The 27,891-nt window shown below is 41.1% G+C and overlaps 1 long non-coding RNA gene across 1 annotated transcript in view; it reads right to left on the minus strand.

The window, feature by feature from the left end:
• The window catches only part of LOC308638799, a 227,649-nt gene that overhangs the window by 136,743 nt on the left and 63,015 nt on the right, over window positions 1-27,891 (minus strand). The gene's annotated exons all lie outside the window — the stretch shown is intronic.

Here is a 27,891-nt window from a genome sequence, read left to right on the forward strand (position 1 = left end):
TTCTAACAAAAAGGGCCAAATGTTTAAGTATAAGGCTATCTGTTGGCTATCTGTTATCCTAAGACTACCTTTAGAATTTAGAATTCCTCCTATATCATGGGAGGTAAATATTGTCAGGGGCCTTCCCAGAATAAGTTTATGTAAGGGATTAAGAGTCCCACTGCAGCCACAGCTCTAAGACTTCCAGGCCACCCCCTGGCCACCTTGTCCAATTCTTTATTTAGATAACTCACTGGATGGGGAGGGGCCCCAAATGACTGATTAATCACTTCCAGTGCCACTCCATTTTTTTTTCTGTAACATATACTTGAAAGGTTGTTTGAGTGGGTAAAGTCAAGGTAGGTGTCTGGGTAGGAGCTGTTTTTAATGTATTGAAGGCCTTTTTTAAAAATCTCTGGAGTTGAGTTAATGATGGCATGTGAGTTTCCCTGTGCCTTTTTGAGGCACTGAAAAAGGGGTCTTGCTTTCTGCACATATTCCAAATTTTATAATATTAGTTGTTCTCAGAAAGGCCATGAGTTGTTTCTCTCTCTGAGTAAGGGGATATTACAGTATGGTTTGAATTCTTTTTGGGCCAAGCTTTCAATTGTCACTTTCCAGTATAACGCCCAAGTATGTAACCCAGGCAGGCACAATTGAGCGTTTTCTGAGGAAATTGGCCAGGAAATTGAGAAGAGAGCTTGTCCCTTCAGAAGTCACTTTCTAAAGGTCCACATAAGAGAAGGTCATCTACATATTACAGTAACACTGTTTCAGGTTATAAAAAATCCATGAGGTCCTGTGCCAATACTTGTCCAGACAGATGGGGGCTTCCTCTGAATTCTTGGGGAAGAACTTTCCAAATAAACTGTACAGCTTTATGGGTAGGATCCTCAAAGGGGAATAGAGACTGACTCTTTGAATGTAGAAAAATTCAGAAAAATGCATCTTTTAAGTCTAGGACAGTATAATATATAGTTCCCTGGGGAATCTGGTTAAGGAGAGTGTATGGATTTGGAACCAGTGGGTATAGAAGGACCACTGTCTCCTTGACTAAATGAAGATGCTTAAATGTTCTCTATTTATTGGGACTCTTTGTGAGACTCCAATATAAGAGTATTATAAGGACTTTTCTACCAAAAGTCCTTGTCATTTAAAATTCAACATAATAGGTATAAGTCCCTCCTTAACCTCAGAATGTAAGGAGTACTGTCTTTGGTAAGGAAAGTAGGAAGGATTCTTTAAATGAATTTTGACAAGGGTTTTAGTCTTTCTATTGAGTTGATATCTGACCAAATTGTGGGGTCCACTTTGTCTTTATTAAAGGTAGATAATTATATGCCCCAGATGGTAACAACAACTTGACCCTTAATTGAGATTAATAGGTCTCTTTCTAATATTGGGGTTGGGGTCTCTGGCATGATGAAAAAGGAGTGTCAGAAGTGGAAAACACCCCATTTATAAGCAAGAGAACTAGTAAAATATCTCTCAAGGGCCTAGCCCTATATGCCTCAAATGGTTACTTGTCTTGGGACTGAGGTCCTGGAGAGAAGGACAGGACTGAGAATCAAGTTCCCATATCAGGAAGGAAGTTTATATGGTGCCTGTCTACAAAAAGTTTATCTGGGGCTCCTGAAACTGGACTTCAGTCATAGGAGCCATAAAGAAAGCCCCTGGGACCTGTCATTGGGAACTGGTATGTGACAACCTTGATCCCCTCAGGTTCCAAGGACATCTCACCTTCCAATGGTTCCTTGACACAGAGGACAAGATCCAGGAGGCAATCCAATAGGTGGTTGACTCCTCTGGGGACAATCCTTTTTAAAACAGCCTTCTTTCCTACATGAGAAGCAGGAGGTGGAGGAGTACTGCTGGGACCTGCTTGCATGGTTGCCATCAATTCTCCATGTTATTTGTCCTTTCTTTTTCATTTTCTAGGTCCTGATTATAGAAGACTGCTGTAGCAGCCTGGACCAACTGGTCCAATGTTGTTCCCTGTTCCATAGCCAGTTTTTGGAGCTTTATCTGTATGTCTGGAGGGAATTGGGTCATTAATTTTACCTTTAAGAATGATTTCCTTTGTCTATAGCCCTGGCTCAATATTAGTATGTTTGGTAATGATCTCCCAGAGCCTCTGCATTTTTGGTTATCAGTGGCTCCTTTTTACCCTGGATCACAGTGACCACCTGGGCATAAATGAAGGGTTTGACCTGGGTCCTTCTTAATCCTTCCATCACACATTATTAGAAGTGATGTCTGTCCCAATCATCCCTATCCGTGTCCATATTCCAATGTAGTTCTATAAATGGGATGACTTGGTCACTGGTGGGAATATCCCAACTTCTTCCTGTCACTGTCACCTTTCCTCCCTGAGAATATAGTAATCATTTCCACTATTAATAGCCTTTGGTAGAACCCTTTGTCTTTCCAGGGTAGTCAGGGTTTGGCCCAAAAGCAACATCTTTCCATGTTAAGTCATAAAGGTTTGATAGCTGTTAGAAGGTCTGAATATATTGTTCCAGGTTTTTGATGTAGCCATCTAGGTCCTCTCTTATACTTTTTAGTTCAGTAAGTGAGAAAGGAATGTGTACCATCTCAGGTAAAAATTTTCTTCCTGGCATTTGCCTAAGGGGAAACACCTGGGTAAGAAGCATTTTGGCATTTCCTGACCATGGGAAAGTTTGCCCCTGAATAAAGAGGGCATGGTTTTAAGCATACTTCCTCTGTCTTTGGTCCCCTTAGACTAGAATAAAGCCGGGAAGAGGGCTTGGGAACAGGAACCTCCTCTGTAAGTGGAGCAGGTGGGATTTCCTTTTAATCTGATGGAGGCTTATTATCCTCAAGCAAGGGATTTTCCTTTTCTGGGTTTTTTATTTCAAATTTAGAGCAGCATAAGCCTGCCAAGGTCTGAGTATTAAGTTTATAATCCTTTGCTAGTTCAGAGTGATCCTTTAGACAAAAGAACAATTGTGCATAAGGAACATCACTCCATTTACCCTCCTGTTTTCAGAATAGGTCTAACTGTTGAATGATACTATAGTTTAGAGTCCCCTCTGGTGGCCATTGTTCTCCATCTCCCAAAGGGTACTAAGGCCAAGCCTCAGTGCAAAAGAAAATCAAGGATTGTCATTTTAATTGGGGATTCATCTTAACCTAGTTTTTGAGCAGACAGGAGAGAGGTGAGCCTTGTGGGATTTTGAGAGAATTGGATCCCATCTGGAAACAAAAAGAAAGATGAGGTCTTGATGGGGGTTGCCTAATCCCCATCTCACTCTTTTATAAATCCAGAATGGTGGCTCCAGCCTGCAGTCCAGTAGACTGTCTTGGCCCAAGTCTATCATGACCTGATAGGGACTAGCCAAGCTTATTCATGGCCAGTGGTCTAGGTCCCCGATATTTCTTTTTGTAACCAAGGTATCTTTGGTGTCTCCATTCCTTGAATACATGTATCTCCCAAAGTACTGCTAGTACAAAAGGATTGATGGCTGCCAGGAGGGAAAGGATTTGTAGGGAGGGCACCCTTCTAGTGAATTCTTTTGTCACCGTTTCATCTAAGGAGTCACTTGCCAGCCTAGTGTAAAGAAATTCCACCCAGGAATATGGCATTGAAACCCACCTAGTCCTTGCTTTCCAAAGTGCTGCGCAAACAAAATGAAGAAGATGGCTAGCCACTATCATAGTTGCCTCTTCCTTTCCCCCTCCCCAATCTCTTTTTATTTCCCTCATGCTTTTTTGAGATAGGGGGATATGATCACTTAAATGTCTCAGAAAGGAAGGAAGTTCTTCCAGATTGGGAGTGGTCTTCTCTTCTTGCCATGGATAGTCCCCCTGGCAGAAGGGACAAGGAACCAGTGGAGGACATAAACGACCTATTAGCAGCCTTACATCTGAAGATAGAGTTCTCTCCCACAAAGAGGAGAAGAAACTGTACCAGTGTTGTCTAGGACAGTGGGGTCTATTGCTCATTTTGTACCCACTCAGAAAAGCAAAATAAATCAGTCTTGGAATTCAGCCTTGATAACTGTGGCAGGGGACTTTCCCAGCCTTAGAGAATCAAAGAAGTGCCGGACGATCAACTCTCACTTTGCAGGTCTCATCCGCCATTTAACGTGACTGCTACTGACCTTTGAGTCGGTGGTCCTGATCCCGGATGAGCCCCCACGTTTGTTACCGTCTAGGGGTCTTGGGTTCGTTGTCTTCGCTCAGCAAAGAATTGAAGAACAGGACACAAAGAATAGCAAGCTAAAAGATTTATTGCAAGAGCAAAAGAAACAAAGTAACAGACTTCCCTGAAGAGAAGGGGCCCAGGAGGCAGGAGTCTGATAGGAAAGGACTGACTTGTTCTTTTGATGGGCTTTGGGTTTTCCTCCCTTTTTATCTCCTCCCTTCTCCACACTCCCCTCATTATTGCTCATTGGTACCCCTCCTGTCCACACATTTATCTTAATCTTTTTATTGAATGCTCACTTGTGTGCATGAGCATGGCAGTGTCTGCTTGATCAGGTCCCCCACTCAGGTCCATGAGCACTTTTATAAACTGGGAAGTTTCTATTATTGGTGGACTCTCTTTGTGCTCATACTGTCTGGGCCTGCTACTGACTTCCTCATTCTCCATCTTGCCCTGACTGCCTATGCAGTTCTAAATCTGTCTCCTCTATGGCCTGGCAAAGAGCCTTTGGAGTATTCTTAGTCCTCCTTCATTACACATTCAACCTTACCCTGAGTATCTGAATAACCTGGGTGGTATACAAAGGACTTTTAAAAACATATCTTGGTACAGAATATGCTAAGAAATGATATTGCAAAATTTTGTTGACAATTCATCAACTCTAGTTCATTTTTAATTCAGTGATATTATTTGGTATGAATTAACAAAAAACAAATCACTAGGAATGGAGATATTATAAAGAGTGAGTTCATCAGTCTGAGTAAGTGCTTTTGAAGGTCAGTTTATCCAATGACACACAAATACTGTCATTTATAAAAAAACTGGTATCACTATTTGGGTATAGGATATCAGAATATATTTTTCTTTGTACACACAAAGGTTTCTTATCTTTTTTTCTTTTTATAGTTTACAAGGAGATGACACATACTAACTCTGGTGTATCCATACAATGCAGTACTTCTCATCAACAAAAGGAAAAATATACCCATATATATGACACTATGAATCTCAAAACCTTTTTGCTCAGTTAAACAAGAACACAGAGGACTATATGACACCATTTATATGAAGTCCTAGAAATATCACAAGAAATCTATACAAAAAAAGGAAACCAGTATTTGCCTGTGAAGGAAGAGAGTGGTCACTGACTGGGAAGAGACCTGAGGAATGGTTCTGGGGAAATTATAAAGTTCTCTAGATATATAGAGTTTTGTGTTACATGTATATGTATTTGTCAAAACTAAATAACTGGGGCTGGGGTTGTGGCTCAGTGGTAGAGCACTTGCCTCGCATGTGTGAGGCACTGGGTTTGATTCTCAGCACTGAGTATAAATAAATGAATAAAATAAAGGTCCATAAAAACCATTAAAAACCTAAATAACTGGTATAGTTCTGATTTGCGAGTTTCTTTATGTAAATTTTAACTCAAAAGAAAAAAGGAATAATAGCCAAATATTAAACTCTAAATATTCACATGATATATTATCTAGGGTTGGAAAGTAATGTTGTCTACAGCTAACCTTAAACCACATCAAAAAATGACATGAATTGTTGGACACATAATGGACAAAGATGTGTAAATATATATGTATATATACACATATGTGTCATATGTCTAGATGTATGTGCAAAAATAAAAAATTACTAATATCATAGTATCAAAGTGATGGTTACACGGATGTTCACTATACAACTTCAGTGAATCATTTTGGGTGTTTGATATATTTCATACTAAAATCCTAGGAAAACTTGCTTCATACTGATCACGAATTTGTACGCCACTTTATTCGTGCTCAGTATAACTTGCACATCTCCACATATCACTTTATATGCAACTGAACCTCATAGTTGCATTTAGAGGTGCTAGATCCTTTGTTGTTGTTGTTGTTGTTGTTGCTGTTTTCCTTTTTAGATGGCACTGGGAATTGAACCACCAGCCATGGACATGCTATGCAAGCATTCAACCACTGAGCTATATCCTCAAGCCCAAATATTTCTTCCTTAAAGCATGTTTTAGCAATTTTGAAGTCATCACTGTGCTAAACATTATTATAATGAAAACGTTGTTCCCATGAAAGAATGTTGATTTAGGAACAATTCTATGAGATAAGAATGTCAGGGTCAGAAGATACATGAAATTGTACATGATGTCACATATTATCTAGGACAACTGTATAATGAACCATAACACTTTTCAGTTTTATGAATAGGATTTAAGAGGGTCAGTTTTCATGTAAATGCAAAGGAATAAAAAAATCATTTATATGGGTTTCTCTTGGTGGTAACTACTGATTTATTAAATATTTCGATCTTATTTTAAACGTAGATTGTTATAAATAAACGTTGGCATAGGAAATATTGGGAAATGCAAGTCATCAGGAGGAGAATATAAACAATATCTTCCATCACTATTAATAATTTTTAAGGTATAACTCCTCACTTCTCACTATGCTTGAACATAGAAATGAATATTAAAGGAACAAACATAATATCTGCCTTAGACACAAAACTGGGGGAAGAAAACACATCATTCCTGATGAGGCACATGTTATGGCAGACTGGGAAATTATGTCAAAATATGTTCATACACAGAGACTATAACAATCAATAAGGATAATACTTCAGGAGATAATGCAAAGAATATTTGAGAAGATCCTGCAAAGAAATGGATCTGTATGTATAATTTATTTAATAAAAACAAAGTAGAATAGACATACTTAAGAATGAAAATAGTGATCAAATAGAAAATCTATTTCACAGCACAGGGTAAAATACACCAATGTCAAAATAAAATGTTGCCCTTGCAACAGGAATGCACTGGGCTCTAAGCCAATACCTTCAGGAGAGTTGTCTGAAAAAAGTTGTCTGAGGTGGACTGCAGGCAGGGTGGGTAAACCCCAAACAGAGTAGAGAACGGACTTTGAATTGCAATGCAGTTTATAAAACAGGATCTCTGGACCTGTACTCTCCATGACTTCTGGAATCCTTACAGCACTGTACTGATCAAAAAGAGGCCCACAGTGTTCTCTGGCTTCAGAGTCACCAGTAGGGATAGAATCTAGAAGTTGGCATTGGGCTTTAAATTTCAGAGCATTGTACTTGTCAGGAAATGGAGGAAGCCAATATCCTAGGATGGAAAACCCAAAGAACGCGACTGATACAACAGTAAAGGTCTAAAGGGGTATGTCTGGATGCTTCTAAAACACTCGCAGGTCAGTGGTTGTAGAGGGACTCAACTCAAGGCTTCAGACGTCAAAACAGAATTTGGAGGTAAATGGGAATTTACCACAAAGTAGTTTGAGAACTGAAATTTGAAGCCAGAAATTGAGTGTCAAAATGTCTTCGATAAGGGGATTGTGCTTAGCCCTGGTGGTGTCATGTGCCCGCACATCCATCTCTTTTTGATAAGCACACATGCACACTGGAAGCTACTGACAGAAAATCATCGGGGAGGGGTGGCAATCTTTGGTGGAGAGAAAAAGAGAACCAACATCCTGAGGTGATCTTCTTCTTTTAGAAGAATGGTGGCTATTCCCAGAGCCGCTGATCAGATTCCACAGAGACTCAAGATGAAATTCAAAATTCCCTAAAGAATTGGTGAAAAGCAAACACATTCTGTGATCCAAGCTTGACAGTTGTTTAGTGGGAGACGTAAGCAGTAGGGCTCTGGAGTTCATTCTATTCTGCTATAGATATCCAAACTCAATTAGCTGAAATGCAAAGCCACAGGGAATATCGTTATGTAGATATGGGGTTTCCAGAGCCACCATTCAGTCTTCAAGACACACAAATGATTGTGGAGGGTGGAGGAAGGGATGAAGATGGAATGCTTTTGGTCTCTCCTGGGCATGCTGCTGCTTCTATTTTACTCTCAGAGCTCAGCGTGACTATCAGTATTATACCTGGTGAGACTACTGGAAGGACAAGGCCACAGGGAGGTTCAGGCCCCCATTCATCCCCAGTATCTTGTGCAAAAACTGCCATGTCCAAAATGCTTCATGAACTGTGCGTTGAATACACAAAGCAATGAATGAATGAGAAGGACCCTTGTGGTGTTAGATGGTAGACACCCTGTCCTGGAGTTGGATGCAGGAAACAGTTTATCAGGATTTAAGGACAAGATGGGCCACTGGTTCAAGTTCACAAGGTGCTTCAAGGTCATGGAGGATCTGGACTCTCTGGGACTCAAGAGTGGACAGCATTTCCTGAATTATATTGGAGAGGGGCTCATCTGGGATTTTAATGAGACCCCTAGGTCCATCCTTGAAATTCCAAGGTGCTTGATGAGGCAGTGAGAATGCACCAGAGGTCTACTACTGGGCTTTATTATTTTTGATTGTGACTCTGGCCAGTGGGAGGGAAGCTTCCCTGCCTGTTTCTTGCATATCAAAGCAGTTTTCTGGTCAGACTTTGGGAAAGAACACGACCAGACACCTGAGGTCCTTTACCCATTTGTAATAATGGTGACTTTGCAACCTGACTTCAGGATCCAAAAGGTATTAGGGTCAGAGAGTTAAGTCAATGAGTTCCTACCACTGGGGTTTCAATTCAAATTGCTAATTTCTAATTTGCCAAAATGATGCTTTTCCTCCCTCACTGATTATTTTTCAAAGAGGCACAACCAGGATTTGGTTGTTTGCTTGTTTTAATACAACAATGAAAAAGAAATGAAGAGAATAAAGGCAGTGCTGTGCAAAAGCTTTGTTCAAGAACTGATTATGTAGGAAAAATGCAACTCTACAAATTCAATGCATGAGGGTGAAAATTCTTAGCAGATAAATTGCTTGGAAGGAATTTGAGGGATTTATCAAAAAAGATATCAGATTCCCTCCTGCCCACAACCCCAAATTGATCCCTTCAGGGTTTCAGCCATTGCAAACTGGTCTCCATCTCTGACATTCCCCTCTGCTACACATAGAGCTCCTCCAGAGAAAAGGGAGGGGTGTGCACAGTGATGGAGTGGCCAGCAGCAATTGCAGCCTGTTACTTTTAACCTCCACACTGCTACAGGTGAGTCATGCAATGACCTCCCTGACCAGAGCTGGCGCTTGGAGTCTTCTTCAACACAGCTACTTCCCAGATTCTGAAGCTCTCTCTTGCTTGGGTAGATTTTGACAGTTACCTATGAGAAGTCCCAGGTGTTTTCTGCTCTGGAAGCCACAACACTGGCTTACTCACCCTCAGTTGGCTACACAGAAACTGCAATTTGACTGATCCATTCTTGCAGAGGTGCAATTCCCATCCTCCAGGCCTGCCAGGGTGTTTCCCATCAACCAGTGTTTTACTGGCTCTGAGAATGTTAGACCTGCATGATACTTGGAACCTCATATACCTTGCTCCTGTCTCCCCACCACCGGAGCCTCTCATTTCGCAAGTCAGGGAACCAAAGCTTCAGGAACTGAGGTGAAATGCCGGAGGTCAAAGGTTATGGTGGTTTAACACTCCAAACCAAGACCCCTATCCCTATCCAATCGCTATTTCCATGCTACAGCTTATGATTCTAACAGTCTACATCTCTTGGTAGATGTTCCAACACTATATGGAGAATAGGAAGAGTGACCAGGTCCCATGTCTCGAAAACAATAGGGAAAACAGAGCTAAGAATAATCAGCACCATTTGTGCAGACTGGATGCAGAGACTTTTCTGTAAAAATACTTTTGTGCAGCTTCAACTCTGGTCTGATCCGATCCTTCTTTGCTTTCATTCATAGTGGAAAACTCACAATGTTGGGGGTGACTTCTCTTAAAGATAAATTCCATTTGTTACATAAATATTTTGAAAATGAATGCCTTTGTTGGTGAACACAGGCAGGCAGTCCTCACCACTCCCTAATATCTTACTTACATCAGGGCAACACACAGTGTGGACTGGAAGACTGTCCTGGATGGATGAACTGTGCATGTGCTTGTGCTTCTATATCTGTACATGAAGGTCTTCATGTGTCTGCATAAACCCTGCCACCTAACAACATACTAGTCCCATCATCCAAATGCAAGGTCACTGGAACCAAATATGCTTCCACAAGTGTAGGGATGGTCCTGGGGGAAAATATTCTCCCATGCACATGAAACCATATAATCACTTATGTGAAGAGTAGAGGAAGGAACCATGTCTGTACATGTATGTATATAAGTGTGGAACTCACTGATGGGGTTGCACAGTAGGTGAGAATGTGTGACTCAACTAAAATTGTTCATACAAGTGACTTTTCTGGGTGGGATTGCTATGATTCATATACAAGGTGTCCTCCAAAAGCTCCTGTGTTATCACAGGAATATTCAGCAGTGAAATGATTGGAATGTGGGAACTCTAGCCTAATCAGTCCATCCTAGCTACAGTGCCTGACTAGGTGGTCACTATAGGCAGCGGGGACATAACTGGAGGAAGTGGAAGACAGGCTGTGCCCTGGAAGGGTTCATCTTCCCTGAGGACCCTTTCCCTCCTCTCTCTCTGCTTACCGGCTGCCGTGGCTTGAGCACCTTTCCTCCACCGTGCCCTTCTGCCATGATGTGCTGCCTCATCTTAGGCCCAGAACCAAAATAAACTGTCCCTCATCTGTTGTTCTTGTCAGATATTCTGGTACCAATGACATAGCTGACTAAAATAAGCACCTTCCTGTACATGGCTGTACACTCTCTAGAATCCAGTCCTTTGGCTGGAGGGTCCCAATTAGTCTGACCTTTTCTCACCTCATCAGCCTCCAATGGACTCTGCATGCAAGAAGCCCTGGGCTGCTCATGGGTTGTAGAGAATCACAGGTCTTTAGAGTGCCAATGTGTCTTCCCTCTTTACTATACATTTTATTTCCTGGCATTTGAAGAGCGCCAGTGTGGCTGGAGTTTCTGAAGAAATGGTAGGCTAACAGGAGATGAGATAAAGAAGTGAATGGGATTTTATAGTATTGGATGGTCCTAGGGTGTGTGCGGCAGGAAATAAAAGGGGGTTTCTGAGTAGAGAAGTGACAGAATCTGTATGAAGGGCCCAGCATATGGTTTCAGTAAGAGACACTTAGGAGGCAACACAATAACAGAGGATCCAGTGAGGAGGCCATTGCTGTCAGAGAGTGACAGATGATGATACAGTGTACCAGAGAGATTCATGTGGATGGGATTGAGCACTGTGGGTACTGGAGTTTCTAAGGAAATCATAACTGAAAGCACTCATGAATGAACGGTGAAGGGGAGAGGAATCCAAAGATGCCCTCAAGGTTTTGGCTTGAACAAGGAAATGGATGAGAGTTGACATTCCTGGATGGGTGAACTGATGGGAATAGGTGTGATGGACAGGGGTTCAGGGCCTCAGTTTTTTGAACGATATATTTGAATTGGGCCTGAATATTGGAGGTGCAAGTGGTTAGACTGAGTAGGCAATTGAACATGTGAGCCTGGACTAGAGGGAAAGATTGGGCTTGAAATACTAATGTGTGATTCCTCTCTGATATAGAGAAGGTCAAAGGCGTAATCTGTGTATAATCTAAGGCAGAGTGTCAGCTCTCCATCACTTTAATGAACACCTGACATAATGAATATAAAAAAAAAGAAAGGGTTTGTTTTGCCTACAAATCTGGAAAGTTCTATCCATGATCAATTGGCCCCAGGGTTTGGGCCTCAGGGAGGCAGCACAACACACACATCAGGAGTGCGTGATGGACCAGAACCACTCACCTCATGGCCCAGAAGCAAGAGAGAAGGAGAATGGCATCGGGCTCCCAGATGTCTCTGATGGAATGCTCCAGTGCTCTGAACACTGGTTGCTAGTACACACCTCATAGTATTTGTCACCTCCCAATAGCACTGAGCTGGGGACCAATACTTAATCTTATAGACATTTTGGGACAGTAAAGATCCAAATCAGCAAGAAGTGAGCATAGGTACAGAGAAGATATCAGAGAGTCAACCACAAGAACACGCCAATGAGATAAGAAGGAATGAGCTATGACCCTGCAAAGGGGCAGACACTGAGGCAGAGGGAGAGCCACGACACAGAAATGTGCTGTCAACCACAAGAGCAAAGTATTGAAAGAAGGAGGAAGTGATCAATAGTGGCAATTTCCACTCCTCAGTCAAGTCAGACCAGTATTGCCCCCTATTGACCAGAAACGACAACTAGCTTTAGTTACACACAGGTTATGTGCAGACCCCATTTCAGTGCAGTTGTGGGGGGAAAAATTTAATTGGGGAGGATTAAAGAAAAATACAAATAAAAGTTGGGTAAGCCTAGTAGACACAGTGATCTTTGAGGACGATATACTAGATGGAGGGGGACCTGAAAGAAGGGTAGGGTTTTCATTATTTCCTTTCTTTTTTCCTAAGATGAGACAATTTGCAGAATGTTTCAGTACAGACCAGAGTCACCTAGTAGAGGAGCGTAATTTTGTGATGTGGGAGAGAAAACTGGGAGCATCATGCACTGAGGGTGAGTTTTGAGAGGAATGTTGAGAGTTTATCCATAGCATCGAGGTGGAAGGCAGATTATCTACACACAGCTGTAGGTAGGTGGGAAGTTTTGTAAACATTTGGGAACTTTCTTGTCTTTAAATGTGTCATTATCTCAGACTGGGTGTTTGAGTACTAGATGGAGTTTTGCTTAGACAGGATGCTGTAGTCAGCTTCTTTTTGGTCACACTGACTAAAAGAACAAACAGCCACCTCTTAGAAGAAGAAAAGTTTATTTTGGCTCATGGTTTCATTATTCTGCACACAATGGGCCAACCCCATAGACTTGGGCCTAGGTGACGCCTACTTCATGGTGAAGGGCATTGTGAGGGAAGCAGCTTAGAATATGGCATCCAGTAAGAAGAGAGAGAGTTCTGCAGACCAGGGACAAAAGTTGCATACCAAATGCATGTCCCCAGTGACCCACATCTCCAGCCACACACTACCTGCCCACAGTTACCACCCAGTTAATGCATGCTAGTATTTTCTTCCACTAATTAGGTTAAAGCTCTCACAAACTAATGCTTTCACCTCTGAACATTCTTGCTTTATCCCACACATGAGCCTTTGTGGCACACCTCCTCTCTCAATCACAACAGAGGATAAAATGTGAACTGCAGCGTCCTCAGTGGAGAGAGTGACCTCAGTAAATCCACAAGGTTGTAGAAAAGCCCCCTGCCTTTTCTCTGACATGGCTTGGTGCAGGAGATACAGTCTTGGGAATGCACATTCCAAGCTTATGTTCGCTTCCGTGTATTTGCTTGGTAACAAGGTCTGCTGTGGAGGTGTCTGCTGCCTGGTGAGCCTTCACAGCATGGAGCCCAAGGACACATATCATGGTCCAAATACAGGGCTTACACCACAAAGGAGACAAAACCTACTCTAACTACCTGCCTGATGAGGTTGAGGGTGGGTCTTTGGGAGCACTAAGCACTTCTTCTCCCCAGGGGGGGGGTAATGTATTTTCCTGTCCATAGCCAGTCCATCTGCAGCATACACCTCAGTAAGCTGAGTTTGGGTGTCCAGTGATTGCCACACTCTCCTACTCTGTCTGGCTTCTGGTTGCTATGGTGATGCGGGCAGGGGCCAGAAGCTCTGCTATCTCAGTGTAAATGAGTGGGAGCCTATGAATATAGAGGGGTGAGTTGAGTAGGAGGGGGAATTTCTTGCTGGTTAAAAGAGCCTTATGCACTTGAGCCTGTTAGTGATTAACACCTCCTGGGCCCTGCCTCCAAGTAATCACACCATCATTACCAGCAGGCTGGTAGGACTGAAAGGAGCCTCATAGCACATAGCAGAGGGTCTTCCTTAGAGTCATTTCCCAGAAGGATGCACTGCATTAGGAAGTGTTTTTCAGTAGTAGTGCTCTCTCTGGTAGGACTGCTAGGCATGAAGCTTCAAGAGCACTTACAGTGTGCCAGGCAAATTCATAGGACCTGGAGATGCCCGGGGGGAAGACCGTGCTCACCCTATGGGTTTGAGGCCATGGCCAAACCCAGATGAACATCCCAATAGTGGACACGCCCCCTCACTCCTGCTCTCTCTTTCTCCACTTTTGCTGAAGCCCACAGTGGGGTGGGGGACAAAGATGAGACTAGGGGAAGTTGGCTGAAGTCCTGAGAAGCTCAGTCACCCCTCTCTCCAGTTAAGAAGCTCTTTGTCTTAATTCCAGTAGTCTTGCTCGGCCACCCCAGTTTCCAGACCCATAATCAGCTCTGCATCTCAGTGTCCAGACCCACATTGGCCTAATCTGCCTGGTGGCTGGTTGCTATGGCAATCCTGCCAAGACCTTTCATCAGTAAATGAAATAAAAGGCAGCAGGAAACCTGGAGTGTTGGCCATGTTGGGGAGGGGGGCCTGGAATTTGATTATGATAATTACACTAATTGAGAGATTTTTGTGATTAAAAGCCCACGAACACAGGCCAGGACATTAGGGGGCTTGGCTGGAACAAGGGGGCTTCAAACAAGTAGGAAATGCTTTCTTCATTAGAGAAAAGGCCACAGAGTACTTTGCAAGATAAGGAAAGGTGCCACCAGATTAGGACTCAAGGGAATTTAGGAATGCATTCTGCCTACTATGTGGAATTTTAATTAAAAATCCAGACCTCAATTTCTGTCTGGAGCATGTTGGCAGGGAGAAATCCCGAATCCCCTCCCTGAGCGCAAAGGGGTGCAGTGCCCCTTGCTGGCCTGAGGGCACGTACCATGCTGTTGACACTCAGCCTGTGGCTCCCTGGAGTCCAGGTCGGCATTGGTTTGGGGCACTCAGCAGCTCTGCTGCCCACTTCTCTGCAGCTCGGACCTGCCTTGTTTTCCTCCTTTCAGCCAATATTTTGGACTCTGTAATCAGCTTAGGTGTCTAATGATTCAGCCATGGCTTAATTGGCCCTAGCTGCTGGTTGCTATGGCGATGAAGCCAGCAGCTCTGCTCTCTAAGTTGAAATGAGGGAAGCGGAGTTGGGAGGGGGACAGCAAATGGAGAGGTCCAAGATTGAAGGGGAGAAGACTCTAACTAAGCTAACTGATAGTCTTTGCTGATTAGAAGCCCATAAACACTGGCCCCAGGGCCAAGGCAGTGGGAGGTGGAGCTTACCTGGGAAAATAAAACATCCTAGACAAAGGAAAAGGTTTGTACTAGACACCTTCCCAAGAAGTAATCCAGGGGGAGAGAGAAAGTTCTACTCTTCAGGATCTCATTATTGGTTTTTGAGGACACAAAGTTATGGGGGGTCTGAGGTCAGCCTCCCAGGAGTCTAACACTCCTCAATTTTCAATCCTGACCAGTCACTGAGGCTGACAAGTGGGAGGGGCCTGGAATTAAATCACATGCTGGGTAAGAGCTGTGCAGTCCAGGGCTCCTGATGACCTTGCCTGACCTTCCTCTCTGGCTTAATCTGCCTCCCTTTGAGACCAGGATGGAGCTCCCCATTTCACAAAGACCTGAAGCCAGGAGGACAAGCAGCCTGCCCAGGGACACACAGTCCCCTCTGGGATGACACAGTGGTTCTCCTGGCTTTTCCTATAGACCAGGCAAAGGGCATGTGGACCAAGAACGTGAACACAGAGATATTTATCTATTCCAAGTTATCCCAAGGTGGGTTTTGAAAATATATGTTTAGGGAGAAGTGGCTGACAATCTGCCTATGGCTTCTCCTTGAGGAAAGTCCCCATCCCTCCCCCTCTTGCCCCCTCCTCTTGCTCAGGATAAAGCCTCCCCCTGGAAGTCCTTTCAGGATCCAGTCTCTCCCCTACTGGTAGGCAACACTGTTCCCCTTGAACACACAGTGCAACTATTCTGAAGACCCCATGATCAGGCTGCCAAACCAGGATTATAGATCCAGATGGAGCCTACAGGAAGGGGGTGGCCCTGTGTCTGGACGTGGGTAGTCAGCGAAGTCCCCTGGAACACTGACTGGAGCTGCCTTCCCACTCTTTCCACTCAGTGCAGCTCAACAACCTCACCCTTCACAAGCAGGAAAGAATCTCCCACTTGGGTCCTTCCTCTCGGGGGGTCATGGTCTGTGAAAAGCCATGTGGAAGGAAAGGGACATACTTTCCCTCTATTTCACAAGTGAGGCAGAGATCCACATGGTCAGTGCAGGACACTGATAATATGTTCCTAAATGTGGACGCATGAGTGAAGGTGCCACTCTCCCTTTAAAATCCCGACCCACCATCTGACATAGGTCTCTTTGTTCCCACATTGTCATGTGTGACAGTCTGCCCTTGTCCTAGGGCCTTCAGCTTTCTGTAAAGAGGGCTTGGGGGACTTTGGCTCCCCGTAGAGGCATCCCCAGTGTTTTGACTCCCTGTGTGAAGGACAGACGCCTGTCTCAGGCTGGACCTTTCTCTCCTGGCTGGTCGGAGGGAGGGGGGAGCAACCTGTCCTGCACACACCAGGGGGATCTGCTCCACCTCTTGCAAGAGTGACACCCACAGAAGTTCTTCCATTCTGCAGGGTGTTGGGTGGGGGGACCACACAAAGGCAGGAGCTGGGAGATCATCTTGAAGGAAAACAAGCCCCTCCCTTCTCACTGGAGGAATCTCTGCAAATCTATTTTACATCTATGCCTTTGCTGGGAAATTGCAGTTGAAAGGCAGCATCTGCTGTGGGTTCACAGGGTACCAGTGGGCATCATTACAGAGAAGCTGAGTGTGTGAGGAGATCATGACCCCGGTTTGTCTGTGTGGGATACAGTGATCCATTTGTCAGGGAAAACTCTTGCAGCATCCTGAGATAGAGGGCAATGTTAGTATGTGATAGAGTAACCAAAGAAAAGTAATTTCAGATGGTTCAGGGACAGAGGTTGCTTCAAAGAACATTAGCATGCCTGCAGCTTTCTGAACATTCAGAGAAATGATGGTCAACATGGCCCTAAGGTGATCAAATCTTTTTCATCTCTCTCTCTCCTCTCCTCTCCTCTCCTCTCCTCTTCTTTCTTTCTCTCTCTCTCTCTCTCTCTCTCTCTCTCTCTCTCTCTCTCTCTCTCTCTCTCCCCCCCCCCTCTGGTATTGGGGGTAGAACTTCGGACACTCAGCCAGTGATCCACATCCCAGCCTTATTTTGTATTTTATTTAGAGACAAGGTCTCCCTGAATTGCTTAGTACCTTGCTTTTTCTAAGGCTGGCTTTGAACTCATGATCCTCCTGCTTCAGCCTCCTGATCCCCTCAGATCATAGGCATGCACCATAGTGCCCAGCCTTCATCTTTCTTTTAATTCAGTTTTGAATGAATGGGCATTTGTTTGCCCTGAGTTTGACAACTGTGCCATGCTACTCAAGACAGGTGCTCCTGGATCAGTCTTTTTCCCACAAAAGGGATCACATTCTTTTAAAATGTTCAATAACCTTAACTGAGGATATCGACAAGTTTGTAATACCAAACATGCAAAAGTGGGCACAGGTCACATTCTGCATTCAAAGAAAATAACAAATTATAGCCCAGAACCTTAATACCTTAAAAAGTATAAATGCATTCAAAACTGCAGCAGGAGTCCACACAACATTACTGTGAATGAAAACCCTCTCTGTGACATACATCATGAAAATTGAAAGCTTTAAGTGAGTCGATAAGCATGTTTCCACACAATTGACCAAATACAATTTGTTCTATCTCAGAAATTAAAGAATGTAAAAGTAATAAACAGTGAGGCAACGATGTGGAAGTAACAATTATATTTTGAAGGAATTTGCATGATGTGGGCAAGGGGAAATATCTTAATTATCTGTGGTCATGAGGTAAAACCTTTGTTTTGTTGTACCAATTGCTTGTACCAATGTTCTGTATCTGTGTATTTTGTATTTTATTAATGGGATTTCAAATATTTTATGTGTCAGTATATACTGAATGTTGTCTATGAGATTATAACAAGTGTAGTAGTGTACTCTCATCTTGGAATATCTCCCTGGGCTGGAGGAAATGTGTCCCTAGACCTGGGACTGGACAGAAACAACGGGACCTAAGTGGCCTTGTGCTAAATCAATGTGTCTAAATGGGGAATCAATCCTCATCAAGATAGATATCCAGAGTCACAGGGCAGGGAGATTTATAACATGGCTATAGAAGGACTTTCCCCATTCTCCACCTCAAGAAGAAGCTATGAAACTTTATACAGAGCTGGGAACCCTGACGTAGGAGTGTTTATGCTGTCCCTGAGATACCTGGAAGGACTGGCCCTGCTTTTCAAGGCCTCTGTCACAGCACAGCACAGCACAGCTGGGAGAAAGACTAGTAGCACAAAGGGACCTTATTCCAATGCATGCACTGTTTGTGCCTCAGGGGATCTGCAAGCTTTGCTGCTTCAGGAATCCAGGCTCCATTCCTGGACTGCTGTGTCTTGGGGGAGGAGATGGAGTTGACAGGTGCAATATTTGTACTGCTTCTTCCTGATATGCATTTCATTTTTTCAATCTCAAGTGGAATGAGACTCAATTGGACTAAAACAGAAATGAGTGTCTTCAAGGATGAGTTAGTACCAATATATTTAATATGTGATATCAGTACTGTTAGCATTACATGTATGTTGTTGTATGTGTGTTTTATGAGTCTGTGCATATTGTTTCTTGAGGAGTTTCAACTAAAAGGATGATTAATAGGAAATAGTTTCAACAGTAGTATGTCAGATCTCCAATTCTCCCATTATGATATTTGTACCAATATCATATCTCTTTTCTTGGGGGTGGGTACTGGGAATTGAACTCAGGGGCATTCAACAGTGAGCCACATCTCCAGCCCAATTCTGTATTTTATTTAGAGACAGGGTCTCACTGAGTTGCTTAGCACCTTGCCATTGCTGAGGCTGGCTTTGAACTCACAATCCTGCTGTCTGAGCCTCCCCAGCCATTGGGATTACAGGTGTGCACTACCATGCCCCACTCTTTTGGTGTTTAATCTGGTTATGGCTAACAAAGTAAATCTCAAAAATTTCTTTCTGATTACATTGGATATAATTAACACAATCAGTTTAAATTACTTAAGTTTTTTTTCCCCTAAGGCCAAATATTAGGTTGCTAATATAAACCCAAATTTAACTCTATGTGTTGAAATAGCAAGGGTTTCTTAAAACTCTAATAATTTATTTTTAATCAAGATGATTTCCTCTTTGTGTTAGCTTCTATTATTTAGGGAAACTAGTCTTAAAGAATTAGGGTTTGTACAACTCTGGTTAAATAATCAATTATTACTGGCTTCTTTTTATATCAGAGGTATACATGTTATTCCATTATACGAATCTTCAGAAATAATATTTAGGAGCGCATTTGATGAAGCTGGTGTCCTTCGGTCTAAAGTTTTCTGTAGCAGCAATTTCTTTAGATCTTATAAAAATAACACATTGAGTTATGAATTTATTTATATAATTTAATATTGTATAATTGGATAAAATAACCTGCCATTGGTAAGTTATGTATAACAATTTGTATTACTATGTTTACTGAAATGGGAACTTAAGTGTATTTTTGGAAAGGAATAGGAAATCCTGGTGGATGTTCAGGTTGACAATGTGGGACATGAAGTCATTTGCCACTTTCCCCCACAAAAAAAGTGATTTAGAAGCTCTCATTTTATTTGTTTCAGATGTAATGTTGGATTGTTTTAATTGATGCTCATGTAGACTCAGGAAAAATACATTACATTAAAAGTTTATATTTAATATAGATCAGCTTCAGAGATAAAACACCTTACCCAAATAAATAAATAAACAAATCAGTGAATGCAAGTGGTGGCTTCCTTTATTACAGACACACTCTGTGTTTCTCTAACTGTTGGAGAATGACAACTAACCTGTTTTCCCCAAATCCCTGGGATATACATCTCCCAGTAATTCAGGGACAAAAAACCACAACTCAAACCATGGGCTAGAAAAAGTGCTTTTCATGGCAATAAGGAGACACTTGCTGTCCCCCACCATACACCATTTCTCTCCTAGTCCTACAGTCTTCTCTGTAGTTCTATTTCCCATGGCCATGTCTATTCATATGCACATCACAAATCTTGGTCGTGAAGCAGACACCAGGACAATCCCCCCCCCCCCCAAATGATCATCAACCTTTAGGATACAGGCTTAGTTTGATGAGACCAGCCCATCTAATTGAATCCCGCTTTTACAATTCCCCATAGGGAAGAGCATTTTCATTGAGTGAATATGTCACTTTTAAAGGTATCATGGTGTGGCAGAGTCCTTTGCAAATCTCCCTCAAAGGCTGGCACCATTCCCTGTGTTCAGCCCGTGTGTGTTTACTCATGATAAAATATCCCCCTCCCTATTCTAGACACAGGCAAGAACAGAGAAATAAGAACTTTTAAGGAGTGAGTTCCCCTCAGTACAGAATTTTAGTTCTTCTGTGAACTGAATATTCAATGGTTTTATGTGATATAGTCCTGCCCTCAAATTTAAAAATACAGAATGTTAATGTGTATTTAATAATACACATTTAAAAATACAGAAAGGAAGTGAGGGATCAGAGGAGTTTCCACATTCTCTTCCCTTCAATATGGCCTCTTCACTCTTTCCCCCAAACTCTCCCTAAAAATTTCCAATCATCCCCACTATTATTTAATATGGAAATATGCTGTGAAAGCTTATGCCTGGTAGAATAGAAGCTGGACTAAAATTGTATTCCTGGCCTCCCTCCAACTACTTGCGTGACCATGGAAGAGTCACCTCATATTTCTGGAACTCGTTTTTAATCATAGTCTAAAAAACAAGGTTGAAGTACACAGACTCAAGGATCCCTAACAATTCTAGATTCCTAGGATTCTCTTTTGTTCAAAGAACACTTAGTGAGCAACTAATATATCTAAGGTTTCTTGCTGTGCACAATAGAGAAATTCAGAAATAATAAAATACTGTATTCTTTCTCCAGGAGCTCAGAATTCATAAAATTTTTCTCCATATACATTTTAATCACTGTCAACTCAAGAAAGCCTCATTTGTTCTTGTATATTAATATTTTATATAAGCTCCTAACCAAATGATGTTATTTATACTACATATAAATATTTTGGCATTTACATTAGTAATTATCATTTTGTAATGTAGCATCCCAAAACATGGTGGTTCAAAGCAAAAAAACATTTACTTTCTCACAATTTCTGTGGGCCAGGAATTTGGGAGTAGCTTAGTTGCTGTGTGGCTTTGGCTCTGGGTCCTCCATGAGACTACTTTCATGATGTTGGTCAGGGCTGCAGTGATCTGAAGGGTGGACATCTAACAGAGTTCACTCGCATAGCTATTAGAGGGAGATCTTGCTTTTGCTATGTAGGTCTCACCAGACTACTTGATCGTCTTCTTAATATGGCATTTGTTTTTGTCCAAAGTCATCCAAGTGAGAGACAGATGAAGACAGAAGCCTCAATGTCTTATATGACCAGTTAGTCTTGGAAGTAACATAGAAGGACTTCTGTTTTAATCTACTCAGCACAGGCAAATTACTAAGTGTAGCCCATATCCAGAGGCAAAAATTAGACTCCATCTTTTGAAGAGATTGTCAATCAATGGACATATGTTAAATAATCATCATATTTGTTTTGGTTTTATGAGTCATGATGTTTTCAAAGACTTTCTAATGAACTTGATATTTTATCTCCCCATGCTATTGTTTTACCTTTCAGATACTCTTTCCCTTATTTCCCTCTAAGATGACAGCTGGAGTCATGCTTATTTGACTTCATTGTGTTGGTGGAAAGGGATCAAGGTGTATTCTTTCTGACCTTGGATCAAGAATGGACAGCTCTGCCCAGCTCAGGTTGATATGATCCCATTCCCTCATATCTTGGTGGGTTCAGTGTAAGGTCTGTAGATAATTTCAAGTATACCACTTTCAGGGCTCTTTCTGAAAGTGATGGATCTTCCTATTGATTCAACTTGTCATGACCTCACCGGCAATGGACAATATATGACTCTAGTACTGATTCTAATCCTTTGGACTATGGGAGTTTTGTCTCTCAGGCTAGATTCTGAATTCATCCACAGTATTCCTCCTCCTTCTCCTGTTGCAATTCCTGATTATTTACAGAAGTTTTCCAAGCCTTAGAAATAAATTCCTCTACATGACAAAGCTCAGATCCAGTTTCTATAGTTTCTGTAAAGATCTGATCTGCTTCTGATAATCTGCCTGCACCTCTAATTCTTTCATCCTGAATGTATGTCACAAACAACAGCAAAGCCAAGAACAGAAAAGTTCCATTTCCTCTACAAGACTTGTTCACCCATTGTAGTCTAACCCACCTTATGAACCCAGTTCCAAAAAACACTGGTCTAGGTCAGTATAGGTTAACTGGCAATCTTTAGCATTTTAAACAAATGGAATAACACAGCACACACTCATTCTTTCTTCATTCACTTGGTTTAATAATTTTGAACTTCAACCATGTCATTGAGTGCATTCATACTTCAGTCTATTTTGTGGTAGAGAATTATTCCATTGTATGAATATCCACATTTTGTTTTTCCCATTTTCTTTCTTTTTTTCTGGGGCAGGGATAGGTACTGGGGATTGAATCCAGAGACCCTTTTCCACTGAGCCACATCCCCAGTCTTTTTTATTTTGAGATAGGGTTTCACTAAATTGCTGGGATTACAAGTGTGTGCCATTGTCCCCAGTTTCCCATTTGCTTTTGATGGACATTTGAGATGTTTCCTATTTTGGAGTCATATGCATCAAGGTTCTATGAATATGTACACTTTTTAAACATAGAAATAAGTTTTTTCCTTAGACCATTCAGGACAGTATAGCATAATACCATAAATTAGATAGTTTCTAAACAGTGGGTATTTATTTCTCACAGCTGTGAAGGCTAACTCATCTAAGATCAAGGCACTGGCAGATCCAGTGTCAGAATGAGGGTCCATCCAGTTCATAGATGGCCTCTTTTACTGTGATCTCACATGATGGTAGGGGTGAAGGTCTCTTTTATAAGGACACTGATACAGTTTGGATGTTGAATGCTCCCCAAAGGTCCATGTGTTAGAGGCTTGATTCCTAGAATGAGTAGTGCTATTGGGATTTGGTGGAATATTTAGGGGGTGGGGCCTAGTATAAGATCCTTATGTCACTGGAGTGGTGTCCTTGAAGGGAACTATGGTACCCCAGCCATTTCCTCTCTCTATTTCTTTCTGGCAATGAGATGAGCAGTCATGCTTCTGACATAATATGTTGCCTTGCCAAGTCCCAAAACAATGGGAACCAATCCATCATGGACTGAAACCTCCAAAACTGTGAACCAAAATAAAACTATTCCCTTTATAACTTAATAATCTCAGGTAATTTGTTACAGTGGCAGAAAGCTAACTAACACAGGCACTAATCCCACGTATGAGGAGCCTTTCCTCAATACCTAATCAACTCCAAAAGCCCTCACCTCCTAAAATGATGACATTGAAGGTTAGGATTTAAACATAAGAATTTTGAAGGGACACAAAGCACTGAAGTTTTAATTTCTCTTGGGTGAATACCCAGCAGTAGAGTGGATGACTCCTATGATGTAAGAATCTTACAAGAAGTTTTCAAAAGTCTTATACTGCTTACATTCCCAAAAGCATTGTATATGCATTTTAGCTGTTCCATATCCTTGCCAGGATTTCATATAGTAAACCTTTTTTGGATGTTTGTATATGTTTATGGTATCTTTGGAGGAACACTATTTTAAATCTTGAACAATTCTCAAGTCAGAGTTTTGTTTCATTCTTAACATTTGTCATCCTGTCTAAGAGGGCTTGGCTTAGGTAAAGGTCACAGAGATATTCTTCTACATTCCCTTTTAGAGAAATTATATATATGTATGACTTTTACACTTAGTTGGAGATCCATATCCAATTATTATTTGCTAGAGAACGACATGTTTGGTTGTACTTTATAATTTTTTTTCTTTTTGTGGTACTTGTAAATAAACCTAGGGATGCTTAAACACTGAGCCACATTTCCAGCCCCTTCTTAATGTTTTATGTAAAGATGGGGTCTCTCTTAGTGCCTTGCTAAGTGCTGAGGCTGGATTTGAACTCATAAAGCTCCTGCCTCAGATTCCCATGCCACTAGGATTTTACGCATGTGCCACTACACCCAGCTATAATTTTCTTTGGTTAGTTTCAACCCCATATGTAGGAAAAACTTAACTTTCCCCATTTAATTTCCTGGCACCTTGGTCTAAAATTAATTGACCATAATGTGCCTTTCTATTTCTGCACTCTGTATTTTATTCCATTGAACACTGATCTATCCACATGCCAGCGCCACACTATCTGGATTACTATAGCTTGAGGGAGGAAGAGAAAAAGGCCACATATTACTGTCTTGTTCCATATCCCTCATAAAAGAGACACAATCAATGTAAATAAACTGATATTGCATTCTAGTGCAGTAGAATAAAGGACATGTTTGAATTCCATTCCTTCATGTTTCTCTGTATCTCATGAATTGGAACCAGCACAGTTCCCCAGGCTGTCAGCTGATGAGCTCACCACCCTAGAGCTGAGAGTTAATTGGGGAAGCAGTGGGTGGTGAGTTACAGAGTTTGTTTTCTGTCTGGTTGTGTTTCAATTAAATTTTATCTATGGGCACTGAAATATGAATTTCAGATAACTATCTCATGCCATGGAGTATTATTCTTTTGATTTGTTTCAACATTTAAAAGGGAAAAATGAGTCTTAACTGCCAAGGAGTACACAAAGAGAGGGTAGGCCAATTTTGGCCTCTGGGTTGCAGTTTAATAAACTCTGATCAAAGTTGTCCATGATGATATCAGTACCATGCTGTCTAGGTTTCTGTAGATTTATAGAAATCAAGTAAGTTTAGTTCTGCAATTCTATTCTTTTTCAAGATCATTTTGGTTATATCACATACTTTACATTTCATGTAAGCTTTTTTGTCTTTAAGTTTTATAATTAAGTTTATTAATTCCATTAAAAAGTCTCTGAGATTTTGATTCTGATTTTCTTGTCAATGTATCTATTAGACATACAGGACATCTTAATACTGAGTCTTTTAATCCATAAAAATAGTATGTCTCTACATACTTGTCTTCTTTACTTACCTTAGAAACAACATTTTTTATTTTTCAGATGTAGTTCTTTAACCAAGAGGTCAGCAAATTTTTTAACCTGAAGAGTGAGTATTGTGGGCCATATGGTCTCTACAACAACTACTAGATTCTGATGTTATAGTGTGAAAGCAGACATAGTCAAAACACAAACAAATGAGCATGGCTACTTTCCCATTAAATTTTATTAACAAAAAAAGGGCATGGCTAATTGAAGTAAGCCAATCCCAAAAAAAAACAAATGCCAAATGTTTTCTCTGATATAAGGATGCTGATTCATAATGGGGATGCAGGCGAGCATGGGAGGATTAGACGAACCTTAGGGCAAAGGGGAGGGAGGGGAAAGGAAGGGGCAAGGGAGTAGGAAAGATGGTAGAATGAAATGGACATCATTACATGTATGAAGACACGAATGGTGTGACTCTATGTATAACCAGATCATGAAAAATTGTGCTCTATATGTGTACTATGAATTGAAATGCATTCTGCTATCATATATTACAAATTAGAATAAATAAAAAAGAGGACATAGGCTAGGTTTTCCATAAGGCCATATATTATTAGCTAATCTCTGATGTAGCATATCTGCTTTATATTTATTCTCATTATTTTAAATATTTTGGGTATTATTTTAAAATACATGGTAATTTAATTTCATAATTATTTGTGTGTAGAAATACATGTTTTGTATGATATGTCAAGGTCATTGTACTGTCATGTGTAACTAATTAAAACAAATAAAAAATTTTAAAAAAAGAAATACATTTTTTTACTATTGACCTTGTGTCCTATAACTTTGCTATAATCACTTATTATTTCAATAATCTTTTCTCAATTTTTAGGAGTTTCAATGTATCAATGATGCCATCTAAAAATGACAGTGTTTGGTTATAGACTGAGAAGAGGAATAGCTGGGTCAAATTGTGGTTCCATTCCCAGATTTCCAAGGAATCTCCATACTGCTTTCCATATTGGCTACACCAATTTGCAGTCCCACCAGCAATGTCTGAGTGTACCTTTTTCCCCACATCCTTGCCAACACTTATTGTTGTTTGTCTTCATAATAGTTGCCATTCTGACTGGAGTGAGATGATATCTTAGAGTAGTTTTGATTTGCATTTCTCTAATTGCTAGAGATGATGAGCATTTTTCATATATTTGTTGGTTGATTGTATATCCTCTTCTGAGAAGTGTCTGTTCAGGTCCCTGGCCCATTTATTGATTGGGTTATTTGTTTTTTTGGTGCTTAGCTTTTTGAGTTCTTTATACTAGAGATTGATTTCTTTTTACTAGAGATTAGTGCTCTATCTGATGTGTGAGGGGTAAAAATCTGCTCCCAGGTTGTGGGCTCTCTGTTTACCTCACAGATTGTTTCTTTTGATGAGAAGAAACTTTTTAGTTTGAATCCATCCCCTTTATTGATTCTTGATATTAATTCTTGTACTATAGAAGTCTTATTAAGGAAGCTGGGGCCTAATCCCACATGATGAAGATTAGGGCCTACTTTTTCTTCTATTAGGCACAAGGTCCCTGGTTTAATTCCTAGGTCCTTGATCCACTTTAAGTTGAGTTTTGTGCATGCTGAGAGATAGCCAATAATGGAAAGCAGTATGTAGATTCCTTGGAAAACTGGGAATGGAACCACCATTTGACCCCAGCTGTCCCTCTCCTCGCTCTATACCCAAAGGACTTAAAATCAGCATACTACAGGGACAGAGACACATCAATGTTTATAGCAGCACAATTCACAATAGCTAAACTGTGGAACCAACCTAGATGCCCTTCAGTAGATGAATGGATAAAAAATGTGGCATATATACACAATGGAATTTTACTCAGCAATAAAAGAGAATAAAATCATGGCATTTGCAGGTAAATGGATGGTGTTGGAGAAGATAATGCTAAGTGAAGTTAGCCAATCCCCAAAAAACAAATGCCAAATGTTTTCTCTGATAAAAGGAGGCTGACTCATAGTGGGGTAGGGAGGGGGAGCATGGGAGGAATAGAGGAACTCTATAGATAGGGCAGAGGGGTGGGAGGGAAAGGGAGGGGGCAGGGGGTTAGCAAGGATGGTGGAATGTGATAGACATCATTATCCAAAGTACATGTATGAAGACATGAATTGGTATGAACATACTTTATATAAAACCAGAGATATGAAAAATTGTGCTGCATTTGTATAATAAGAATTGTAATGCATTCCACTGTCATTTATTTTTTTAAATCAATAAAAAAGAGAGAAAAAATAAAAATGACAGTGTTGCTTAGTCTTTCCCAATATTTATGCATTTTAGCTCTTACTGCAATTGCTAGGATTTCCAGTACTATTAGGAAACAGAAGTGATGCTAGTGGACATCCTGTCCATGCTGTCAATCATAAGCAAAGAATATTCAGCATTTCACCATTAAGCAAGATATTCATTGTAGGATTTTCATACATACCTGTTAACAGATTGAAGACATTTTCTTCTATTCCTAGTTTGCTTAGATATTTAAATGAACAGTTGTTGAATTCATTTCCTTTATCTATTATATTAATAATTTATTTTTTTAATCCAACACTGAGGTAAATTACATCAATTGATTTTCTTTTTAAAATTTATTTATTTATTTTTATTGGGGCATTACAATTACACATATCAGTGGAATCTACTATGCCATATTTGTACATGTATACAACAAAATTTTATCAATCTTATTCCCTAAGATCTTTCCTTTCCCTCCATTCCTCCTTTCCTCTGATGCACTTGCTTTACTCTATTGATCTCCCT

The sequence above is a fragment of the Spermophilus citellus genome (assembly GCF_964194105.1).
Source record: "Spermophilus citellus genome assembly, chromosome: X".
Classification (NCBI taxonomy): domain Eukaryota; kingdom Metazoa; phylum Chordata; class Mammalia; order Rodentia; family Sciuridae; genus Spermophilus; species Spermophilus citellus.